The sequence below is a fragment of the Bidens hawaiensis genome, unplaced genomic scaffold (genome assembly GCF_021521415.1).
Source record: "Bidens hawaiensis isolate Kalapana, Puna unplaced genomic scaffold, B.hawaiensis_p1.1 tig00008542_1, whole genome shotgun sequence".
NCBI classification, from domain to species: domain Eukaryota; kingdom Viridiplantae; phylum Streptophyta; class Magnoliopsida; order Asterales; family Asteraceae; genus Bidens; species Bidens hawaiensis.
In genome coordinates this window covers 202,871-224,451 of record NW_027491613.1, presented here as the reverse complement: position 1 = coordinate 224,451, position 21,581 = coordinate 202,871, and the positions used below count along the sequence as shown (strand labels likewise).

Genomic DNA, 21,581 nt, shown 5'->3' with positions numbered 1-21,581 from the left:
GAATGACATGGCCCATAAGCTGAAGGGATTAGAAATGGAGATCAGCGACGGTTTTCTGGTACACTTCATCATGACCTCTCTTCCACCTGCCTATGAAGCTTTCAAGATCAATTGCAACACCCAGAAGGACAAATGGACCATGAGTGAGCTGATTGCTATGTGCGTGCAAGAGGAAGAGCGTATGAAGATGGACAAAACTGAAGTTGCTTACCTTGCCACCAGTTCCAAGAAGAGGAAGAACACTAATACAAGAAAGGAAGTTTGCTAAAGTTCAGAAGAATAATACAGGTGCCTCAACCATCTCTCAGAACTCCACTGGAAAGCCTTTCTGCAAGTTCTGTAAGAAGTACATTCATAAGCATAAAGACTGTTCAGACTTTAAGGAGTGGCTGGCTAAGATAGGTAATGATCTCTTTATGATACTTGAGTCCTATAATTTAACTGTTCCTGCTAATACGGTGGTTTGATTCTGGTTCTATGGTTCATGTAACCAATTCTACTCAGGGATTCCTTTCAATCTGGAAGCTGGAAAGAAACCAAAGAACACTAAGACTGGGGAATGATAAAGAACTTGAAGTCAAGGCTGTGGGAACTTTACAATTAATAATGAAAACTGGTTTATGAAACTTTATGATACCTTATATATTCCTGAGATTACTCGGAATCTTGTATCAGGACCAAAGTTAGACATGGACGGTTTTGATGTTTCTCATGGTCGTGGCAAACTTACTATTTCTTTAAATTCTCAAGTGTTTGGTTATGGCTTTTTGGATTATGGTCTTTATAGATTAGAACTAGATGATAATTTTTCTAAATCTTTGTTGTCATATAACATTAATGAATCACTCACAAAGATTAAAAAGAAACGAGACTTAGAAACTTCTTCTATGTTGTGGCATCAACGTTTAGGCCACATCTCACGAGACCGGTTAGCCCGTCTCGTGAAGAATGAAGTCTTACCACATCTCAATTTCACCGATTTTGGAACATGTGTCAAATGCCTTAAAGGCAAAATGACATAAGCAAATAAGAAAGGTGCCACAGCAAATAAGAAAGGCGCCACTAGAAGCTCTAATTTATTAGAACTCATTCATACTGATATTAGTGGTCCTTACCCCATTGCTGGTATAGCTGGACATACTTCATTTATCACTTTCATTGATGATTATTCCCGATATATGTACCTGTATCTCATTAAAGAAAAATCTGAATCTGTACCAACTTTTAAAGATTATAAAATTGAAGTTGAAAAACAATTAGATCGTCAAATAAAAGTTGTCAGATCAGATAGAGGAGGTGAATATTATGGAAGACATACTGATGTGGGTCAGGCCCCTAGTCCATTTTTTGAGTTTTTTAAGGGCCATGGGATCGTGAACCAATATACCATGCCAGGTACTCCTCAGCAAAATGGTGTCACTGAAAGGAGAAATCGAACCCTTATGGATATGGTACGCAGTATGTTAGCCAACACTAATTTACCTCTATTTCTCTGGACTGAAGCTTTAAAAGCAGCCGTTCATATACTCAATAGAGTTCCTTCTAAGTCTGTCCCTAAAAGTCCTTATGAACTTTGGACAGGAAGGAAACCGAGTCTTAATTATATGAAAGTATGGGGCTGTATTGCTGAAGCAAAACTTTATAACCCTTTCCTAAAGAAACTTGACCCTAAAACTGTTACCTGCTTCTTTATCGGGTATCCTGAGAATTCAAAGGGTTATCGTTTCTATTGTCTTCCCATGTCACTCGTATCATAGAAACCAAGCGTGCCGTGTTCCTGGAGTATTACAAGATCAGTGGGAGCAGTACTAACCCTTATGAAGAATTGCAAGAAATACAAGATGCGGGGGGAGACTCGTCGATTACTATAACTCCGGTTATTCCTCTTGTACCCCATGAAATTGAACCTTCTGCACCACCTTCTCCACACTCAGAACCCCGTTATAACAGAAAATGAAGGCACATCAAACACTCAAAACCAAGACAATGCTGAACCCACTAATCAACTCAGGAGGTCATCCAGGTCTAGAAGACCCACTAACTTTGATGATTATGTCACCTACCTGATTGAAGCTGAAGCCGGAAAGCTTAATGATCCTATCTCTTATAATGAAGCCATGAGCAGTGATCAATCTTCTGAATGGATAAAGCGATGATTGATGAGCTTGATTCCATAAGTAAAAATGACGTTTGGGATTTGGTAGAATTGCCCAACGGTGTCAAACCCGTAGGATGTAAATGGGTGTTCAAAACAAAACTTGATCCAAATGGGAACGTTGAACGCTATAAAGCGAGATTGGCTACAAAGGGCTACACTCAAAAAGAGGGAATTGATTATCAAGAGACTGTTTCACCTGTCTCTCGAAAAGATTCATTAAGGATCGTTATGGCCCTAGTATCTCACTTTGATTTAGAGCTACATCAGATGGACGTGAAAACCGCTTTCCTTAACGGCACTTTAGACGAAGAGGTGTACATGAAACAGCCTGAAGGTTTTAAACCTGAAGGTCAAGAACATCTAGTCTTTAAGCTCAAGAAGTCAATATATGGGTTGAAACAAGCATCACGTCAATGGTACCTAAAGTTTGATGAAGTCATGAAGAAACAAGATTTTTCAAAAAATCAAGTGGATCAATGCACCTACCTCAAAATGAGTGGGAGTAAGTTTACTATACTTGTCCTTTACGTAGATGATATTCTATTGGCAAGTAATAGTTTAGACATGTTGCATGAGTCGAAGCGATTACTCTCGCATAACTTCGACATGAAGGATCTCGGAGACGCTTCTTATGTTATTGGCATCGAAATTCACCGAAACAGACACAGGGGGATCTTAGGATTATCTCAAAGGGCCTACATTGACTGTGTCCTTACTCGTTACAAAATACAACATTGTAACCCAACTGCAACTCCTGTAGTTAAAAGAGACGTTTTCGGGGCATTCCAATGTCCGAAAACAGAGGTTGAAAAGGAGCAAATGAGATTGATACCTTATGCATCAGTAGTCGGGAGCCTTATGTATGCACAAGTTTGTACTCGCCCATATATTGCTCATATTTCTGGAATTTTTGGCCGTTATCAGACTAATCCTGGCCTTGAACACTGGAAAGCAGCTAAGAAGGTGCTTCGATATCTTCAAAGGACGAAAGACTACAAACTGACTTATAGAAGAAGTGATAATTTATAAGTGGTAGGTTATTCTGATTCTGACTTTGCTAAATGCAAAGATGACAAGAAGTCCACTTCGGGGTATATCTTTATGTTAGCAGGCTGGCCCATCTCATGGAGGAGTCATAAGCAACAGTTAACAACTACTTCCACTATGATGGCAGAATATATAGCTGTTTATAATGCTACCTGCTGTGGAATGTTGCTTAAAAATCTAATTTCTGGACTAAAGTTGTCAATTCCATTTCTAGACCATTGAAGCTTTATTGTGATAATTCAGCTGCCGTTAATTTCTTGAACAGTAACAGTTCGACTGGAGCTGGTTTATATCTTGATACAAAGTATTTGTTCGTGCGTGAACGAGTTAAGGAAAATAAGCTTTGTATTGAGTATATTATTACACATAATATGCTAGCGGATCCGATGACTAAAGGTCTCCCACCTAAAGTTTTTGAAGTACATGTTGCTAATATGGGATTTACTGAAGACCTTATTTAATTGCATATTGTACTTATTTACATTTTAATTTAATAAAATTTCCTCAGTTTTGATTTTGTATGTCTCTTAATATGTTCTGCATGCGTAATGACATCTAGACAAATTATTATACAAATCAAATATTTGAAGGGCTTACTTATATAATTTTGATCATAACTACTTAGGTTTTAAACAAGGATTGCAGTATGATTAATGGGGGTCTTGAGCTGATGTTCAATTCAATGACTGTATTTCTCTGCTCCAGTTTAAGTTTAAAGCTAAAATGAGTGTTAAAATCTACAGACTAATCTAATGCTCATAATAAATGATTATTTGGCCAAGTGGGAGAATGTAAGAATAACTATATGGATATGTATATTGTATGGCGTACATGATCATTTATATTATAATAGATCAAAGTTAATTAAATTATACCTTATTATTATATTAGCTAGGTAATTGTTGATGGACCAAATTACCCTTTCTTGCTAATCAAGGGTTTCCCCTTGGATGTATATAAATATGGAGAGACTAATTAACATCATATAACTTAACCCTAAACCCTCAGATAAATTCGTGAGCCTCTCTCCCTCTATATTATTCGGTTTCTCAAGAACCCTAATCCCCATCACTAATATACATCCTAAAGGGGAACCCGACCAAGCTGACTGTCATGTCTTCTGGATCATTCTCATCAGCCGTGGACTCTCTCTCTGCTGTGACAGGTATGTTTTAGTTGTAGGTTTATCATAATATCCATGTTTTCTATTGTATACATGAAAAACTGATCAACATAATATAGTGTAGAAACGCGTCAACTCTTTAGCCATAAACATAGTATAGAATACTCAATTTTCATTCCACAACTTTCCATATACCAATAGTCAAGAGTTTTCATTCTACAACTTTCGACATGCCAACAATCAACAATTTTACTTCTTTCCAACATCATTTATGCAAGAATCGACAACTTGTTTGTTTCATCCTCCATTCCATTCATGGTTTCATATAACGATACGTTTAATGTTTCTAGTAGGAAGAGTGTAAGAATACCGCCCACAATTCCACATGCCCTAAACACCATAAACGAAATACTAGCATCCATAAATAGTAGGAAGAGTATGGCTCCTATTTGTCCCATTTTTTTCGGATCCAAGCGCCGCATTTCTGACCACTTTTGGAATTAACTCCATCGTGTATACGAATAACAAATTAAAAGTTCCGGCCACTCCAAATATTCCCAAAACTCCGTAAAGTGTGCTTATTACCTTCCAATTCCCTTGGCTTCCCATCAAGCTGCCCATAAGGCAAAAGATCCCACTAAACCACTGTGTTCCAACTCCTAATGGCTTCCTTCCAAACCTATATATTAAGACTGCGGTAAAAAGATAAGCTGGCATCTCTGCAGCGGAATTGAGTAGTACACTGAGGTAGATATTGGTTTCAAGGTTTTTGGCATTTAAGTTTAGTCCAAAGTACACACACGCACTGGTGAAGTAGATTCCCATAAGTAGAAGCAAATGTTTTCTTGTTAATGGTGACTTGATCACGTCTAAGATTGAACCTGTGATAACTTTTTTTGTTCCAATTTCTACACTCTTTTGATCACAACTCATAGATTCCTTATCAAAGACAAGGTGCTTTTCATTTGATTTAGTGATATTGTGCATGATCTTCATGGCTTCATCGGTTTTACCACGAACAAGGTACCAACGAGGGGATTCGGAGATGAAAGGGAGTATTAAAACTAGAAAGATGATGGAGGGTGTGGAAGAAGCAATATAAAGAAAACGCCATGATTGAAATATGTATGCAATTTCCGAGATAAGAGCTATCCCATCTGAGTAGAAGTAGAAGGTGGACATGCCGGTAACCTCGTATGCTAGGTCCTATGGGTAAAATGGCGAGGACGAAAGCACATACACCAACCCCGCCGCTGCTGAATCCGGTGAGTAAAAGAAGGACGACATAGATCCAATAGCTAGGGGAAATGGATGTGAGTAGGACAAAAACGGTGATCATAAGGCATACAATCATGATTGATCCTTTTCGTCCCAATTTGGTATCAAAGAGGTGATCAAATACTCCACCAGCTACAAAATAAAATGAACCATTTAAATCATTAGTCATTTTAGAACTTTACCTTTCTGAATTAGATATGAGATATATAACAGTTTCAAATAATGAAAACTTACTCAGGCATACAATGCATTCACTATTTCTTGCTTATTCTTTAACATGTATGTAATTCAAGTTCATATAAATTAATAGGTTCACACTTATAAAAGAAGTAGATATTTGGAACCACTGTTGTAGGTTTTAGGTGTATGCATCATTTTATCACTTCCAGATTAAAGTGTTTTACAAAAAACAATATTTGGAGAAGAAAAAAGTGTTTTACAAAAAACAGGTTTCTGTATTTTGTTTTTGTTTTAAGTAAAAATGATGTATGAAAATTAGTTTGACCGGATCATGAATTTAGGCCAGACGATTCCTTTATATACGGATTTAATCATTACATTATTGCCACGGAGCTTCGGTAACTATGGGGTGTTAAATGACACAAGGTGATAAGTTTGCTAGTAACAAGACCCATCGCGGTACGCGATGGGCTTGCTGAGGACCCCATCGCGTACCGGAATGGGGTGTTAAATGACGTTGACTTCTGGTCCATCGCGATACGCGATGGACCAGTGAAGACCCCATCGCGTATCGCGATGGGGTGTGCAGACGGGAAATTTAGGTTATAATCAAATTTAGGTTTTATAATAAGTTAGTCAGTTTGTATAGTAGTTTCGTTTATTTAGATGTTTTGTAACAAGCCGGGTCGGATCATTTGAGCAACTTAAATATTTCCCTTTCATACCCTTACACATGGCCTCGTTACAACCCTTTTAAGACCTCTTGATTTGCATTTGTGTCAAAGCAGCTTTATGGATGAATATTTGCTTATGAGTGATATTGAGAGCGGAGTGATACTAGCACATCTTTTGCTAGTCCAGACATTAAACCGAGAGGAGAGATGTTATATTATGAGGGGTATGAGCATGTGTGCTTTAACTGGAAACAAAGTACACTTGTCTGGGTAGCTCCATTGTTTTTATTATAGCACTTAACCTTATTTATGAGATGTTAATCTATAAACAATGTCAGTATGGGAAACTGGGTTTGACCTTAAACCTTACTACTATTAATGGCGATAATCTACATACCTATGATGGAGGTTGATGTTTGCTTTAGATTTTGCTTGAGGGAAAGCAAAAGATAAGTGTGGGGATGTGATGGTTGGTTAATTTGTATATGTTTTAGTTCGTTTATTATTTAGTTTTAATCGTTTATTCTAGAAATTTCGATACTTCATACGTGTATTATTGGATTTCAGGTCACAGGTATTAAAGTACTCATTTTGGACCTGTTGTGACATGGTATGAAGACCCGGGACGTCCAGCACGTGAAACGAGACAAGGTGTTAAGTATGCTGGTAACAAGACCCATCGCGGTACGCGATGGGCTTGTTGAGGACCCCATCGCGTACCGCGATGGGGTGTTAAATGACGTTGACTTCTAGTCCATCGCGTATCAGTGAAGACCCCATCGTGATGTACAGACGGGAAATTTAGGTTATAATCATATTCTTCATCAAAAAGAACCCTAACTCCGTTTTGACGAACAAGAGGCGATTCTAGCAGCTCCAAGAGCCGATTTTCACTATACTAGCTCGTGCCAAGACCCCACGCATGATCCATATAATCCGTATCGAAGATTTAACGATGTCAAGGCTCGGCTAATCTCCTAGAATCGCACCCGGTATGTATAGTTTGTAATCTTTATAGTTTTTCTCATGTAACTAAGAAAAATATTGTATGATTATTGATGATTGATATATGATTATTGATGTTTGGTATTTCTGCGTGTTCAATTGGTTTTGGTTTACGTTAGTCTGAATGATTTGTTACCATTTGCTAGATAATTGATCATATGACTGTTTAGTTAGATTGAATACGATAAAACATACGATTACCCTTAACTGAGTCACACTGGCAAGGACCGTTTGATAACCGGTGTCGTGTTTAAAGTGATTGTTGATGTCTAAGGTTTTGTTTGATTGATCAGTCTGTAGTTAATCGTTAATAATTAATCTGTTAGGTTGAATGAGATAACTGTATGTTGCTTACTTGACTTCCCGGGTGTGATCTGCTTTATTAATTTCTTGAAACTCGTTTACTTGTTTGTTACTTAGTTCACTAAATTCACTTTAATTGCTTTTGTGATCAGCACTAAAACTTGTAACTTCATAACATTGAACTTGTTTACACGAATTGCATTAACCACATACTCCTGATGGATACGATACCTTACTTATCCTATCTATATAGTTTAACTAGGTTTTTGATTTACTTGACGACGGTCATAAAAATGGCTCCGTTACCGGGGAGTTAGTGCGCTTAGTGTTTTTCATGTTATTTGATTTTTGTGTTTAATTTTAATTTTAGTCTTAATTTTTGTTTTCAATTTTCAATTTAAATTTTATTTTTCTTTATTTTACGCGGGTTGTGTTAGTTGTGCAGATAACAGGTTTATGTGCACCCGCCACTCGGGCCGACAGTCACTGTTAATTTTCGAGCCCGAAATCTAGATGTTAGCTCGACAGAACCGAGTTCAGAACAGAAATTCATATGGAAGATCAGAACCAGAACCATAACCAAAACCATGACCCACTCCCATAAAATAATGTGTTTCACCCCGATAACATACCTCCACCACCAAATTTCAATAACCAAAACGAACAAAATAACCAAAACGCCCAAAATAACTCAGCTCGTGCTTCCAGAACCCGGCATCGAAACCGAAACCTAAACCGAAACCTAAACTTAAACTTTGACCAAGCCGGACCATCAGCTCCAAATAATAACCCCAATCGCAGAGTTCGGATAAATATTAATAATGTTCAACCGCGTATTCCGACAGAAGATGAAGAAGAGGGGGAAAATAATAATGATGGGAATGAGGGTTTTGAAGTTGAGGATGAGGTTGATCACTGGGTTAGAAGGAATCGGGATGTTGAGCCCGAGAACTAGGGGTACGAGAGGGAAAATGAAAGGAATGAGAATTTGGAGGCAGAGGTAGAAGAACCAGTAGTTCGAAGACGGGCTGAAGCAGTTAACAGAAACGGAAGGGATCGAGACAGGGTGAATCGGGTGGAACGGCCTGAAAGAGTTCGTGGTATTCAGGCTAACCAGGGCGGTTTGGCGAACCCCGGAAGGGGGGGGGGGGCTCAGGAGGAATTATATGGCCCTGGTTTATGGTGTTAACAGTTGGTTCAGACCGGCTATCTCAAATGGAGCATCCCCGTTGGTCCCACAGGAACGAGAGCCGGACAACAAACTTTTAAGTCCCTGCCATCTTACATCAACATTGTTCCTCATTTTCACGGGATGGCTTCAGAGGACCCGTATTCTCACTTGACCGATTTTTCGGCTATTTGCGGGTCTATTGGTGATGGTACGTTTGATCAGGATGAGGTCCGGTTGCGATTATTCCAGTTTTCCCTAAAAGACAAAGCTAAACTCTGGTTTAACTCGCTGCCGATGCACAGTATCAGAAATTGGGCCGAGATGCAGCAGATGTTTCTAAACGAGTTTTATTCACAGTCGAAGACTTGCGAGGCCCGTTCGGAAATTCATAACTTTTTCACAGTTTTATGGTGAATTATTCCATGAAGCTTTTACCAGGTATAAAGATATGATAAGAAAATGCCCACATCACCAAATCGAGCTGTGGGAATTGGTAAAGTGTTTTGTTGATGGTTTGACAAACGAGGACCGAAAGCATGTTAAGGCCTCGTGTAACGGTCAGTTGCTGAATCAGCCTGAGGAGGATGATTGGGATTTTTGGAGTTTATGTGTGAAGATTCCAAGTCAGAACCAGCAGCTAAAAGATGAAGACGTGGTAATTCTTCCAGGTCAGTTAAGTCAGTTACGAATGAATCTGAAAGAATTACTGAGTTAGAACGTGAACTGGATGGGTATAGAAAGGGTAAGAAGAAAGAAGTCGGGAAAGTTGGAGTTAAATTCCCGGTTTGTGATGATTGTGGTGAACTCGGGCATAAGGCAGAAAATTGCCCCGAGTTTTATGATGACGAGGAGGACGATACTGAAGAGGTTAACTACGCTTACGGGGATTCCAAAGGCCAAGGGTTCAATTCGAACACATATCACCCGGGCCTGCGGAATCACCTGAACTTCCGTTACGGGAACGCGTCTTCTCAGTTGAACCCGAACTTTCAGGGGTCGAGCCAGATAAGGTCGTAGGGTAATTACCGCCAAGGCGGTTCTCAGCAGCAGCATGGTTCATATAACCAGAATTGGGGGTAAAACAGAGACGGTAACCAGGGTGGAAATTCATCGGGTAATCAGGACAAGCATAGGGGGTCCTCGGGAAATGCGAATAAGTCTGTGCACTCAAAGTTGGATGCATTGATGAAGATTATGGCAGATCATAAGGCTGAAATGAAGAAACAGTTTGAGTTACATGATAAGTCAGCAGAGGCAATGTCAAAGCAGATTGGTCAGCTCGCAGCAGATATGGCAAAGTTGCAAAAGAGCGCAGGTCAACTCTCGAGCGATACTACAGTCAACCCGAACCATTACTGCTCAAGCTCCAGGAAGGGAAACAATGTGCACATCAACGCATAGCTGTAAGTCTTTTACCTCATTTTGAAATTTCTGTTGTTAAAGTTGATTCACCACCACAGTTTGTTGAGGGGGTGGTGGAAGATGTTAGTGGTAAGAGTGATTGTGTCGGTCAAAATGAATCAATTTTCCAAAATGAATCAGAACCAAAAACATATGAAATGTCTTTTTGTGAAAATTGCACATGTAAAAAATGTTTAAATGGTAAATTAACCAACATGAGAGATGAGGAGGTGGAGAATAATACCACCTCAAGTAAACTCCAAGACCCAGGAGTGCCGCTTTTATCAATTTAAATTGGGAAATTTAAAACTGATTGGGCACTTCTAGATCTTGGAGCATGTGTTAGTATCATGGCCGGTAGTTTATATGCTCGGTATGAATTTGGCCCATTAGAAAGGGTAAACACCACCATGGTGTTAGCGGACCAAACCCATACCCTTCCTCGGGGCATGGTGACTAATGTAATGGTTCAGGTGGAGGAATTTTTCTACCCATTTGACTTTCTTGTACTTGACTATGCTAAACGTGTGAATAATACACAACCACAAGTCATATTGGGTAGGCCATTCCTTGCCACAGCACATGCGGTAATTGATTGTGCTAAGGGGATATTGGAAATTAAGTGTAGAGATCGTGATAAACGGTTACCATTGTTTGAAAATGCTACTAACCATGTTGTTGAAAAGTGTGAATCCTTCAGAAAGGATCACACAAAAGAGAAATGTTTTGTGACTAACAGGAATGAGCTAAGGAGTAGCATAAAGGAGAAAGGATGGAATGAGATGTTGCATTGAGTTAGATATGGTGAGGAAGCAACTACAAGAAAGGGAATGAAAACGGAAAAGAAAGAGGTAAAGAAACCGCCAGAAGTAAATGAAAAATGGCAGGATCATGGCGTGCCAAAAGGTTGGGAGGAATCTCTTGAGGAGTGTGCTTATAACGGGAAGGCTGCACGGGAGCAGGCCAGACGCCCACCTTGAATGTCATAAAATTTCAAATTGGTGGTATTTGTACATTTTGTATATTTTTAGTTTGCATTTAATTTTATTTTTTATATTATTAATTGTATTTTAAGCGTACCATCATAGCAAAAGCTAAGTGTGGGGATACTGCATGGGAAAAGCTGGAATTTTGATACGCTCGGTAAGTTATTTTTTTCAGAAAACGAAGTTTCAGTTAAGCTATCCAGAGTGCACTCAGTAACTGAACTTTGTGGGTGTAGTTCGCTATAAACCCTCACGAGACCCCACTCGTCCTCCCGGGCTACCGGGAGGTTAACAGGGCTTTTTGCATATGCTAAATGAAATCGTGATTCCTACGAAAGTGAGTTAGGTATTTAACGTTTTAACTTGTTTAACAAAATTTATTATGAAACGATTTAATTTGGCTTGGTAATTGTTTTAATAAAATTAACAGAAAATAATTTTCATAACTCTTAAAAGACCTATGTCTTACACTTGTGAGAAGCGTGCTTCTACATGTCTCGAGATTTTGCAGGTTCAATTGTCAGTTTGTTAATTGATTGAGACGAGAGTATACGAGTGTTTATGAGAGTTCGCGATCCGACTGGTCCTCTTCCAGTCTCTTTGATATCAGGTGATTTTAGTTTCATAATTTATTTTGTTTTCGTAGTTTAAACGTTAAAAGTGTAATTGTATAGCTGCTAGTAGAACCATCACATTTGACCCCGAGTTTTTAAATTGCTTAACAATCAAAAAGTCAATTTCAACCCTGTTCCTCAAATGTTCCTTATTTATTTATTTAACTATTTCAAAATTGAGGACAATGTAAACTTCAAGTGTGGGGATGAAGGAAATTTGAAAATTTTAACCCGATAGTACCCGAAGAGTGTTCAGAAACCAAAGTTGTTAACTGTTAATTATTGCCATTAATGCCAAGTTATAGGTTTCTAGTCATGGTTGGTTTTTCAGCTTCTCGATAGTCTTACTCACAAATGTTTTCATAACGAGAAGTTAAAAATGGGGTCGTTTAGCCGGGGATAACGAGTCATGGGGACAGGTACACATGTTTATATCGGCAACCTTATTCCTCCGGTATGTGTGTGAGTTGACCACATATATATAGTACACATATAATATATAGTACACACATGTCATTTGAGTGCTTTTATCGATGTTCATGGATTACGAGATCGTAGTTGGAAAAATGCAACAGTGATAGAGGCAATTAGGTTAAGCCTCGTCTGGATGAGCGAGAGTGTGGGTACTGGGGGGTTGGGCCTCATACATTATACATATGAGCGTGGGTAATGAGAGGGGCGGGGGGTTGGGTCCTTAGAAAACCTTTCTTGGACTTCTTTTTCATTTGTTTAACCCCGACATTATGTTACGAGACGATCAGGCTTGCTAGGTTTATTTGTAAGTGTATTTGTTTTTGTTTTTTATTTGTATTTGTTCCATTATTAAGCATCACGTTATTATGCTTAAAAAAAATTTCGAGGAAAAAACCAAAAAGATGTCTGTTTATATTCAGTTATGTATTCAGTAGTTCGTTTTTTGTAAAAAAATAAAATAAAATAAAAAATCAATATGTATGTTAGTTTGCTTAATTAGAGGTTTTATAATAAGTTAGTCAGTTTGTATAGTAGTTTCGTTTATTTAGATGTTTTGTAACAAGTCGGGTCGGATCGTAGAGCTACTTAAATATTTCTCTTTCATACCCTTACACATGGCCCCGTTACAACCCTTTTAAGACCTCTTGATTTGCATTTGTGTCAAAGCAGCTTTATGGATGAATATTTGCTTATGAGTGATATTGAGAGCGGAGTGATACTAGCACATCTTTTGCTAGTCCAGACATTAAACCGAGAGGAGAGATGTTATATTATGAGGGGTATGAGCATGTGTGCCTTAACTGGAAACAAAGTACACTTGTCTGGGTGGCTCCATTGTTTTTATTATAGCACTTAACCTTATTTGTGAGATGTTAATCTATAAACAATGTCAGTATGTGAAACTGGGTATGACCTTAAACCTTACTAGTATTAATGACGATAATCTACATACCTATGATGGAGGTTGATGTTTGCTTTAGAGTTTGCTTGAGGGAAAGCAAAAGATAAGTGTGGGGATGTGATGGTTGGTTAATTTGTATATGTTTTAGTTCGTTTATTATTTAGTTTTAATCGTTTATTCTAGAAATTTCGATACTTAATACGTGTATTATTGGATTTCAGGTCACAGGTATTAAAGTACTCAATTTGGACCTGTTGTGACATGGTATGAAGACCCCGGATGTCCAGCACGCGAAACGAGACAAGGTGTTAAGTATGCTGGTAACAAGACCCATCGCGGTACGCGATGGGCTTGTTGAGGACCCCATCGCGTACCGCGATGGGGTGTTAAATGAAGTTGACTTCTGGTCCATCGCGTATCAGTGAAGACCCCATCGCGATGTGCAGACGGGAAATTTAGGTTATAATCATATTCTTCATCAAAAAGAACCCTAACTCCGTTTTGACGAACAAGAGGTGATTCCAGCAGCTCCAAGAGCCGATTTTCACTATCCTAGCTCGTGCCAAGACCCCACGCATGTTCCATGTCATCCGTATCGAAGATTTAAAGATGTCAAGGCTCGGCTAATCTCCTAGAATCGCACCCGGGATGTATAGTTTGTAATCTTTATAGTTTTTCTCATGTGACTAAGAACAATACTGTATGATTATTGATGATTGATATATGTTTGGTATTTCTGCGTGTTCAATCGGTTTATGTTTACGTTAGTCTGAACGATTTGTTACCAGTTGCTAGATAATTGATCATATGCCTGTTTAGTTAGATTGAATACGATAAAACAAACGATTACCCTTAAATGAGTCACACTGGCAAGGACCGTTTTGATAACCAGTGTCGTGTGTAAAGTGATTGTTGATGTCTAAGGTTTTGTCTGATTGATCAGTCTGTAGTTAATCGTTAATAATTAATCTGTTAGGTTGAATGAGATAACTGTATGTTGCTTACTTGAATTCCCGGGTGTGCGATCTACTTTTTTAATTGCTTGAAACTCGTTTACTTGTTTGTTACTTAGTTCACTAAATTCACTTTAATTGCTTGTGTGATCAGCACTAAAACTTGTTACTTCATAACATTGAACTTGTTTACACGAATTGCATTAACCGCATACTCCTGGTGGATGCGATACCTTACTTATCCTATTATAGAGTTTAACTAGGTTTTTGTTTGACTTGACGACGGTCATCAGTTACTACCGGGCTTATTTAACTCTCTTGCAAACAAACTACACCAATCTTCAGAATTTATGTTGCTACAGATCAACAACACCTTGCTACTAATTTCCAGTCACTACAATAAATCGTTTTGCGTGCCACTGATCAACGGGACCCCCACCAAGGATGCTGCCCTAGACCTTTTCTGGGGTGATGTCCCCTTGATACATTATATATAGTTTCCTTGGTTCCCGGATTATAGTAGCCTGGGATAACTATACACTCCATACCGACCTCATAACTTGTACCAATGTATATTGCGATTTCTCATACGTCGTCAAGTAAATCCCGATACCAAAATAGCTTTATGACATTAAAATCACCGATAATAATTGAAAAGCGATATGGACTGAGAAAGTTTGGATAATGATTATAAAAACTATATTTGACATTTCAATAGTGTTTTCCTCACTTAGCTTTTATAGATTTATTGTGTGTTTTCCATAGTTTTGAAACAACACGTAATGAGAGAAAAGGCAGGGAAACACATAAAGAAACAAACCCACATCTTTGCATAAAAACAAATGTCGTTTTATTTTTACGTTTGTCCATCAGGTGATGCCATAAGTAATGGGTGTTTTTTGGTCTTGACAAACTTATTAGTCTGCATTATTCATTTGCTCTTGATGGATATATAGAGGAGCAAAGAATGTTGTAGACAAATCAAGTGGTTATTACTAGGCCTATGCCACTTTCTTTGTAAAGGCACATTGAGCCAACTCATTATGACCTATAAAATGAAAACCTAGATACATGAATATAAGTAGTTTACTATTCACCCATGCTATAACATCTAGAAATATTTTAAACCTATTTTGTCAACTTTAGAAATTTAAAAACCCAAAAAACATCCCTAAAATATGTGATTAGAGCATTCTCATTTAACCCATTAAATTTTATGAGGTGTGTTTTTATAATTTAGAAAGTGGTTTAGGATGTTGTGAATGGAAGAGATAGAAATTGAAGTGATTTTTATGTATATTTGAAAAGTTCCTGTAGCACTCTATAAATATTTTAATATTTATTGAAAGTGGTTATGAGTGAAGGAGAGATAATATATACTGGTAAAGTATAAAAAAATATTATTTAATTAAATATAGAGGAAAATACAGTAATTTTTAGTGTAATTTTGGATTTGAAGATAGGGAATTGGATGTGAACGCTCTTAGAATATGAAATAAGAAGAAGGATTTGTTCCACATTAGTGAAGTAAGAAAGTGAGTTTGTCCCACATTGGTAAAGAAGAAAGCAGAGTCATCCCACATTGATAGAAAAAGGAAGTGGACTTGTCTCGTATAACTAAAAAGATAAACTTCTGAGCTCCTTATAAGGAGGAGAGCTCACAAGATAATATTCTTATATGACAAGACACACTTGGTGGTATTAGCGAGGGTGCAAAGTACCCGTAGCTCACGGGCTCGAGCGAATTGCGATGGACGCAATGTGGCATTTGAAGACACACTTTTCACATCGCACGCTTGCATTGCCATATTTTTTGCGAAGAGGGACCAAAATAAAAATTTTGATTTTTCCTACCCATCGTTCTACGTGGCGGATCTTAATTAGGCCCATCACGATACGCGATGAAAGCATCAGAGAACATAAGATATGGGCAGTGTCGCGCTACAAAATGAACCAAGCCCAAGGTCCATCGTGATACGCGACGTAACCTCTACAATGAAATTACTGTCGAGCCACATGGCAGCACCAGAATATGCTGAGTCATCACGCTAAGTGATGGTCGTCAGAAAGGGCCCTCACGATACACGATGAAACCCAAAATTTTAGCTATAAAAGGGGAGGTCAGGATACGCATAACAACGTCCCAAACATAGCTCAAACACGCACATATGCTCGGTAATCGTGCCACGTTTCCGATGCCTCAAAGTTCCTACGGTTTAAGCACCAGTACGCAATATAGAGTATAAGTACTGCTCATTCAAGCTTAGGCGTTTAACTCCAAGTACCCGTGTAAGGTAGGTTTCTGCTTAAGTTATTATTTTATTTATATTGGTTTAAACCCTAGTTAGGGGTATAGCCCAAACTTGATCAAATTGGGTATTAACATAGCTTTTCACATTAAGGTTATAATAGTCAAATTAATGTTTCTTTATAACTAAAGAAACATAAAGTTTTACATAAAAAGGGTATAGACAAATTGGTGTTTCTTCTTGAAGAATAAACCTAACATTGATGTTTCTTCATGAAGGAAAAATATAGCACATAAATGGTAAAAAAAAAGACTAAAGATCTAAATGTATTATACGAAAGGGTATATCAAGGTTAAAGCTATGCAAAACAGACTAAGGTCTGAAGCCAAATCGTTGATCTAGTTATTTACTAAAGGTTATTCTAATAGTATAGGTCTGAGGTAATGTTCAAGCATAAATCAGTGAGACACACTAATATAACAAATGCTCACACTTCTACAACTCTTTAGACAAGCCATATAAACGAATGTTTACATGGGATTATGTATCCATAAAACTTTATAAGCAAAGTAATCGTTGGCCCTCAGGCTATCATATACGTTTGTTTGGATCCTTACATATGTTGGGCACACCGCGCCACACTTGGTCATTCCTCCTCCATGTTGGGCGAGATCTAAGTAATATTTGAGTGGGGAATGATCTTGTGTATATTGGTAGTTGCTATGTACTCAAACGCTGCGATGTTTTCTAAACGGTTTCGATTTGAGCTTGAGTTTATAATAGAAATTCAGGATTTCAGAACTTAATTATTTTCGTTGCCATGACGGGTTGGGTCATAAAATAACTATTGAGAATAACTAAATATATAAATTGTTTTAGTGTCAACATGTTCACCAGCATGTGTTGCCACCAGCATGTGTTGCTGACGTATTTAATAAATTGTTTTATAAGTAAACAAGAATAGAAAATGTTGGTGATGATAGTGATTAGATGATCCGATGGCTCAAATCTTTTAATATTGTAAAATATATAAATTATGGTTTTCCTGGCAAACCTTTTTGTATCAAATGTCGGGTATTTAATTCCCGAATTTTTGAATATGATACTATTGTAAATGAAAAGACTTCCGCTTTGCAACCAATACAATGATATATATGCGAAACATGTATCAACTATTCTATTGGTCACACTCCTAGGCCCTAAGGTGGGGTGTGACAAACGCACCATAATCTTTTTGGCAACTTTCTCTCTCTACCCCCACCACTTTCTCTCTCTATGGTTTTGCTACATTTGATCCAATATCCGAGTGACTTTAGTGATTTTCGCTCACTAGTGTCACGGATTGATCAGAAACAAGTCGTGAGATCCTTATCGGGAATCTACAATTGGCATCAGATCTTCGGCTCAACTTTTTGGGGTTTTCGATTCTTCCCATTCGGATTATGATCAAGGCTGTTATAGATTTGAGATTGTTTTTGTGTTAATCGCAAGTTTTGGTGGATTTTGGACTTTGGTTATAGACAAAAACGAACCAGATTTGAAATTTGGTGTTCATCAATGTGTTTTACAAGTATGTTCTTTAGCTTGCAATTCACAATTTTCAAACCAACTAATTCGCAATTTGCAATACCCTACAACTTGCAATTCGCAAGTTACAACGACCCGCAACTCACAATTGCCTTCTGGTTCGTAACTCGTAACTGCCAAATGATTCGAAATCTTCAGCAATTGGCTTTCGCATTCGTCTATGTCTCACATTTCGCAATCAATCACTAACTCGCAATTTAGAATCACTATTTTGCGAATTGCGAATTGAAGGACTTAGAAATTTGTCAGATTAAATTTTGAATTTTCAACTTGCAACTTGAAAATGGCCTTTGAAGCTGAAATGTTTCTGAAACACTACCTGTTGGTGGACAATGAGTCTGGATCAAACAACAAGCCTCCTAAACTTATAAGGTTTGAGGAATTTAATGATTTAAGAACTTTGCAAGAACTCAAGACATGAAAATTTTGAAATCCATTGAAGGTGGTCCTCATCGTCCTAAAATTACAATTCTGTTGATGTAGAAGTTGAAAACCCTCTTTGTGCTTTTGATACCGAAGACTTTGAGCTAATTGTGGTTGATCAAAAGGCCTTCGGTTACTTAACCATGTGCTATGGAGTGTACCACAACTAAGGATCTTTAGGATGCTTTGATTGTAAAGTTTGAAGACAATTTGGATATGAGAGAGTCTAGAAAGGAAGTGTTGAATGGGTTATTCAACATGTTCAACCATATATTGGGTGAAAGAATTAAATTAATTATCGACCACTTTGAAGCTTTGAACACCAAAATGAGAAGCATTGGAATCATTTGTGAGGTGGGTGAAATCAACATGAAACTGTTTAACACTCTCCCGTACACATGGAACGAAAATGTTACTGCCATAAAAAGAATAAGGAGCATGTATAATGCCTCACTTACATACTTGATTTCCATCGTTCGATCGTTTGAAATGGATGATAAGCTATGAATGGCAAATTTTACGAGTTCAAGTTGGGTGTCAACTGGAACCAAATCTGGAAAAACTTTCTTGTCTCAAGCTCATCTGACTTTTCACATTGCGGATGGCATTAACGAAATTATTCTGGTACTCAAGTTGTGGAAAATCAAACGTTTGTTTCATTTGCTAGTGGTTCAAATGATTCATATATTCAAAATGCTATCCAAAACAAGGTGAATCAACCAGTAAATCAAGCTTTAAAGGCCTATGGTTTATTCACCTTTGTCTATAGCTCAAACTCACAAAGCCCTCCGATTGATGACCTCCACATCACTCTATTCCATAAATTCATGCCCTGCCATGAAGAGCTGTTAAAAGGTAATCAGATGCCGCTAAACTTCACTCAAGGTTATCTTCCCAAGATCAATCAACAAGATCTTGAGGAAATGGATATCAAGTACCATATGGCTATGGCTGTTCACAAGGAGAAAATTTCATCAAGAAATATGGGAAAAACAACTTTAAGAGAACTGCCTGAAACAAAAAGATCGGGTTCGACAAGGAGAAGCTTCGGTGCTACAACTGCTACAAGCCCGTGCACTTTGCCAGAGAGTGTACAAATTCTGTTGTGACCAAGCATGTAAATGAGTTGAAGATTGTGGACTTCACCGATGAGAAGGTTTGCAAGAATCCGGGAACAGAGAGTATTGAACAAGGCAGTTCAAGCTTTGGTGGAAAACCGATGTTGACTCAGACCGAAGAGCCCGATTGGGAAGCTCAACTAAGCGACCTTATGGTGTCAATATATGGTGTCAACGTTCAAGTAAAGATGGGTTGAAGATTTCTGGAGATGAGAAAATGACGACCGAAGATGGAAGCACAGATGAGAACAACAAAGCTCATGGGGTCATCCCTCAGGTACAAGAACATTTATGCTCTCAAGTTTGCATTGATAAAGTAGAAATGCTTATGAAATAATAATTTATTTTTCCGTATTGATGAACTGCTATGTTATAAGAACAACTTGCAAGATTCGAGAAATTGCTTAACGATAGAATTAAGTCTCATAGAGCTGATATGGTTGTACTAAATTTTCAATTGCTTCATGCCACATTTAGTCAAGGTTTATAAGAATAGAGTAGATGAACTTAACAAAGAAGTTGATGCACTCTTAAAATGCTTGATAGAAAAATCACCATTGATAAATTAGAAATTGCTTCTGGTAATGTTGGTGGGATCATTGAATCTTTACTGGGTGTCAAACAAAAAGGGGAACCATTGGGAAGCTCAACTAAGTGAGATACGTATGGTAGTGTGCACCGTTCATGACATAGGACTACATTGGTGTAGTTTAAACTTTAAACCATAGAACTACAATAATCACATTAAATGGTATTTTTGGAGCAATGACCATATATGTTGCCAACAAAGTTAGCATTCAATTCTAATCATTTGATACTAGAATAATTTCTTATTGTATTTCTATAAACATATTCTTGTATCACATCAAAGCTTGATAAAAATGAGACGAAAAGTTTGGGGAAAATTTCTAATTTGATTTCGTTAACCTGAAATAAACAAACGTTAATGCTGTTTATGAATAACAGCACACTCTTCTCAAGTGAACATAGTATTTAATTACAATATCATTAGTAACTTAACAATGAGTACTAAGGGACCTGTTTTCCACTATAATGTTAATCATAAATTACAAAAACAATTGAATTAAAAACTCAATTGAAGTATTAGCATTAAATTCAATTCATAAAATTTGAGATAAAATATAAAATTGAAACAATAACCTTAAACATTGACTTGATATATAGATTAAAATTATAAAATAAACTGAATGGGCTATGAAATTTCCTTATTAAAATTTAAACTGATACTATTAAACGTAGAGTAATAAAGTAAATTTTCCAAACCATGTTAAAAACTCTATACAATTGTATACCAACTACTTCATGCAACCACAAAAGAACGCAACTTAAAGATATTGGAGGGATGTTACCTATCATGCTACCACAAAAGAATAAAGCCTGAGCTAGCCCGACCTTGTATTTTTGTCCACACACTAGGCCCCACTCAACCACTGTTGACCAGCCTTCGCTACCGTCCCATCGCCATGAACCTGGCTGAAGCCCACAAACGCCCTTGTTCGAATCCCATACACATCCAGAACCAGGTTCGCATGTCCAACCAGGTTCACGATCAGCAAAGATCGTAACCATTGTGTTTATGGCATCAAGTGCCCATGCCATACACGTGAGAACGAAATGCCTAAATTGCCAAAACCCAAACTCACCGCAATATTTGGTTAGCATTTGGCCGACAGAGATTGTCTCGAGTGGTGGTTGCCTATGAACCGTAGTGGTGTGACATTAAGGTGAAGCTGGTGCAAAATATTCTAGTTATAAAGGAGAAAGGATGGGCAAGTGGCCTATTTATAAAACAAAAAATATCGAAAAAATGTTAAAAGATTAAGGATTGTAAATGTCTATCACACTAGCAAAATTACCCCGTGCGTTGCTGTGAAAATTATGTAAAAAAAGAAAAAATGTTTAAAGCCAGCGACCC

At 37.7% G+C, this 21,581-nt stretch overlaps 1 pseudogene across 1 annotated transcript; it reads right to left on the bottom strand.

The window, feature by feature from the left end:
• Positions 1-4,576: 4,576 nt before the first annotated feature.
• Positions 4,577-21,382, bottom strand: LOC143529430 (organic cation/carnitine transporter 4 pseudogene; annotated as a pseudogene). The gene is made up of 2 exons (XR_013134654.1): positions 21,016-21,382; positions 4,577-5,738 (listed from the first exon to the last, which is right to left on the bottom strand). The product of XR_013134654.1 is annotated as an organic cation/carnitine transporter 4 pseudogene (transcript).
• Positions 21,383-21,581: the final 199 nt, after the last annotated feature.